This window comes from Schistocerca serialis, unplaced genomic scaffold (genome assembly GCF_023864345.2).
Source record: "Schistocerca serialis cubense isolate TAMUIC-IGC-003099 unplaced genomic scaffold, iqSchSeri2.2 HiC_scaffold_88, whole genome shotgun sequence".
Taxonomy (NCBI): domain Eukaryota; kingdom Metazoa; phylum Arthropoda; class Insecta; order Orthoptera; family Acrididae; genus Schistocerca; species Schistocerca serialis.
The window spans coordinates 17,501-22,500 of record NW_026048496.1 but is presented as its reverse complement, the minus strand read 5'-3'; the positions used below and the strand labels follow the sequence as shown (position 1 = coordinate 22,500).

Genomic DNA, 5,000 nt, shown 5'->3' with positions numbered 1-5,000 from the left:
AACCTAACCTACGTTGTACCTTAACCTAACCTACGTTGTACCTTAACCTAACCTACGTTGTACCTTAACCTAACCTACGTTGTACCTTAACCTAACCTACGTTGTACCTTAACCTAACCTACGTTGTGCCTTAACCTAACCTACGTTGTGCCTTAACCTAACCTACGTTGTGCCTTAACCTAACCTACGTTGTGCCTTAACCTAACCTACGTTGTGCCTTAACCTAACCTACGTTGTGCCTTAACCTAACCTACGTTGTGCCTTAACCTAACCTATGTTGTGCCTTAACCTAACCTATGTTGTGCCTTAACCTAACCTATGTTGTGCCTTAACCTAACCTATGTTGTGCCTTAACCTAACCTATGTTGTGCCTTAACCTAACCTATGTTGTGCCTTAACCTAACCTATGTTGTGCCTTAACCTAACCTATGTTGTGCCTTAACCTAACCTACGTTGTGCCTTAACCTAACCTACGTTGTGCCTTAACCTAACCTACGTTGTGCCTTAACCTAACCTACGTTGTGCCTTAACCTAACCTACGTTGTGCCTTAACCTAACCTACGTTGTGCCTTAACCTAACCTACGTTGTGCCTTAACCTAACCTACGTTGTGCCTTAACCTAACCTACGTTGTGCCTTAACCTAACCTACGTTGTGCCTTAACCTAACCTACGTTGTGCCTTAACCTAACCTACGTTGTGCCTTAACCTAACCTACGTTGTGCCTTAACCTAACCTACGTTGTGCCTTAACCTAACCTACGTTGTGCCTTAACCTAACCTACGTTGTGCCTTAACCTAACCTACGTTGTGCCTTAACCTAACCTACGTTGTGCCTTAACCTAACCTACGTTGTGCCTTAACCTAACCTACGTTGTGCCTTAACCTAACCTACGTTGTGCCTTAACCTAACCTACGTTGTGCCTTAACCTAACCTACGTTGTGCCTTAACCTAACCTACGTTGTGCCTTAACCTAACCTACGTTGTGCCTTAACCTAACCTACGTTGTGCCTTAACCTAACCTATGTTGTGCCTTAACCTAACCTATGTTGTGCCTTAACCTAACCTATGTTGTGCCTTAACCTAACCTATGTTGTGCCTTAACCTAACCTATGTTGTGCCTTAACCTAACCTATGTTGTGCCTTAACCTAACCTATGTTGTGCCTTAACCTAACCTATGTTGTGCCTTAACCTAACCTATGTTGTGCCTTAACCTAACCTACGTTGTGCCTTAACCTAACCTACGTTGTGCCTTAACCTAACCCATATTGTACCTTAACCTAACCCATATTGTACCTTAACCTAACCCATATTGTACCTTAACCTAACCCATATTGTACCTTAACCTAACCCATATTGTACCTTAACGTAACCTAATTTGTGCCTTAACGTAACCTAATTTGTGCCTTAACGTAACCTAATTTGTGCCTTAACGTAACCTAATTTGTGCCTTAACGTAACCTAATTTGTGCCTTAACGTAACCTAATTTGTGCCTTAACGTAACCTAATTTGTGCCTTAACGTAACCTAATTTGTGCCTTAACGTAACCTAATTTGTGCCTTAACGTAACCTAATTTGTGCCTTAACGTAACCTAATTTGTGCCTTAACGTAACCTAATTTGTGCCTTAACGTAACCTAATTTGTGCCTTAACGTAACCTAATTTGTGCCTTAACGTAACCTAATTTGTGCCTTAACGTAACCTAATTTGTGCCTTAACGTAACCTAATTTGTGCCTTAACGTAACCTAATTTGTGCCTTAACGTAACCTAATTTGTGCCTTAACGTAACCTAATTTGTGCCTTAACGTAACCTAATTTGTGCCTTAACGTAACCCATGTTGTGCCTTAACGTAACCCATGTTGTGCCTTAACGTAACCCAATTTGTGCCTTAACGTAACCCATGTTGTGCCTTAACCTAACCTATATTGTGCCTCAACCTAACCTATATTGCGCCTTAACCTGACGCACGTTGTCGCTGAACCTGCTCTGTAATTGTTATGCAACTCGTTAAATTAGTGTAGTGTTGCCTAACCGCAACCCTCGCAATATAGTTCGCTATTCGCACTGCCCGGTCCCCTGTGTATCGCGTCATGTTAAACACCTTGCAGGTGTTGCTGACTTTCCACATGCTCCTGCTATACACTGTAATGTGGATAGCAGCAGGACGTACATGCCCCCCCCCCTTCCCCCCTGCCTTCGCAAGCTGGTCGTTGAGAAGTTTGCATGTTCAATGCCCTTCGCATGCCGACGTACTCAGCCTACGTTGTGGTACGGCCTGTCACCTGTCCGCCGATGTACGCAAAACCCACAAACTGTACTGCACATTGGTCCGTATGTACTGAATGATACATCGTGGCACATGTGTGACCGTACGACGACTGCGCCTAGCAACGGCAGACCATACAGTCCAAATATTGTGCACGCAGCTACGTGTCGTCTCCCTATAAGAGCTGGATTGCAGTGTGGTACGCCATTCAGACGTGTGGGAGGAACGGACGCCCTGGATGGCGATCAGCATGAGCAGTCTGTTGATGTAGTGGAGCGTGTATTCGGACGTAGTCGTCTCTTCTCACACACCGTGATAGCATGTTGCACCGCGTTCCACATCTGCGACATCCTGCAGAGGCCGGCTGACAGTCGTTCGCGCAATGGACACCGCATACGTACGGGGGCTACCTTCCACGTGTTCTCGAGGCGTGCACATGTTGTTGCGTCTATGTGGGCAGACGTAGTGTGTTGTGACACCTGACACAGGCATGCAATACTCGTTGCAAATGGCGATGGACGTCTACGTTTGCTGGTGACGTTACGCAAATGAACAACAGGTAACCCGTTGTGGTGCGGTTGTTCTCGCTAGAGGTGAATCAGTGTTGGCGACGATCGGTCGAGCTATTAACCGGTTGTTTCAGGGATACCCACCATGCCCACGAACGTGAAAGGGGACCCACCATGCCCACGAACGCGAAAGGGGATCTGGGTGTGAGGCGATACGCGGCGGTGGCTGGGTGGGACCGTCCCCGGCCGGTGAGGGGGGGCCGCCCGGCGTGCTGGCAGCGCGGTGCGTGGGCGCACGCGCTACAGCCGGCTGGTGGGGGCGGCCAGTGGCAGGCGCGCCGGCCGACGGACGCGGCAGGCGGCGCAGCTGCGCGCCGGCGCCCCCTGCTCGCGGCGCCTTGCGGCCAAAGTAGGTCCTCGCGGGCCCGGTGCGAAGCGCGGTGGCCATCTGCAGTGTGCTGGTCCGATTGAGGACTGTGTGCGCTGAGGATGCGCCGCCGCCCGGCGCTCGGCGCCGCGACGCCGTCTGCTGCTCGGTCGCCCCAGCGGTTCTCGCAGGTGGTTTGTATCGCAGCTGTGCGGACGTGTTGGCGCGTGCGCTGTGCTGGGAGAGTTCGCTTCGGCACCCAAGTGGGGCTTTTGTCCTTCTGTGGCGCTGGCGTTGGAGCTGCCGGTCACCGTAGGTGGCGCGTGTTGTCTCCCGCCGGCAATGCCACGACAGCACGCTCCCGGGCCTCTGTCGGCAGCGGCAAGCTCAGTTGGGAGCACGGGTGGTCGCACCTAAAGCGTCTACTCGCCTAACTCCGGGCGATTGCGCCTCTCTCGAACCCGACCAAGTACTTAGGACGGCGCTGCGCGCCGCCGGGACCTGAGAGGGTTTCGAGGTGTGTTGTGCAGGGGAGCTCAGCCTCCTCCTGTTTGCAGAATAATTGAGCGGACGCTTGCGTGTTCGCGCGGGCCCCCGGGACACACTCCCGGGCGGCCGGCTGCTCAGCTCTAGTTGACGCAGCTCCCTGGTTGATCCTGCCAGTAGTCATATGCTTGTCTCAAAGATTAAGCCATGCATGTCTCAGTACAAGCCGCATTAAGGTGAAACCGCGAATGGCTCATTAAATCAGTTATGGTTCCTTAGATCGTACCCACGTTACTTGGATAACTGTGGTAATTCTAGAGCTAATACATGCAAACAGAGTCCCGACCAGAGATGGAAGGGACGCTTTTATTAGATCAAAACCAATCGGTCGGCTCGTCCGGTCCGTTTGCCTTGGTGACTCTGAATAACTTTGGGCTGATCGCACGGTCCTCGTACCGGCGACGCATCTTTCAAATGTCTGCCTTATCAACTGTCGATGGTAGGTTCTGCGCCTACCATGGTTGTAACGGGTAACGGGGAATCAGGGTTCGATTCCGGAGAGGGAGCCTGAGAAACGGCTACCACATCCAAGGAAGGCAGCAGGCGCGCAAATTACCCACTCCCGGCACGGGGAGGTAGTGACGAAAAATAACGATACGGGACTCATCCGAGGCCCCGTAATCGGAATGAGTACACTTTAAATCCTTTAACGAGTATCTATTGGAGGGCAAGTCTGGTGCCAGCAGCCGCGGTAATTCCAGCTCCAATAGCGTATATTAAAGTTGTTGCGGTTAAAAAGCTCGTAGTTGGATTTGTGTCCCACGCTGTTGGTTCACCGCCCGTCGGTGTTTAACTGGCATGTATCGTGGGACGTCCTGCCGGTGGGGCGAGCCGAAGGCGTGCGACCGCCTCGTGCGTGCTCGTGCGTCCCGAGGCGGACCCCGTTGAAATCCTACCAGGGTGCTCTTTATTGAGTGTCTCGGTGGGCCGGCACGTTTACTTTGAACAAATTAGAGTGCTTAAAGCAGGCAAGCCCGCCTGAATACTGTGTGCATGGAATAATGGAATAGGACCTCGGTTCTATTTTGTTGGTTTTCGGAACCCGAGGTAATGATTAATAGGGACAGGCGGGGGCATTCGTATTGCGACGTTAGAGGTGAAATTCTTGGATCGTCGCAAGACGAACAGAAGCGAAAGCATTTGCCAAGTATGTTTTCATTAATCAAGAACGAAAGTTAGAGGTTCGAAGGCGATCAGATACCGCCCTAGTTCTAACCATAAACGATGCCAGCCAGCGATCCGCCGCAGTTCCTCCGATGACTCGGCGGGCAGCCTCCGGGAAACCAAAGCTTTTGGGTTCCGGGGGAAGT

At 51.1% G+C, this 5,000-nt stretch overlaps 1 non-coding gene across 1 annotated transcript in view; it reads left to right on the top strand.

The window, feature by feature from the left end:
* The first annotated feature begins 3,787 nt into the window (after positions 1 to 3,787).
* The window catches only part of LOC126452474 (small subunit ribosomal RNA), a 1,909-nt gene continuing 696 nt past the window's right edge, over positions 3,788 to 5,000 (top strand). Inside the window, exon 1 of the ribosomal RNA XR_007584632.1 lies at positions 3,788 to 5,000. This exon is cut by the window's right edge and continues 696 nt beyond it. This is a non-coding gene — a ribosomal RNA (small subunit ribosomal RNA).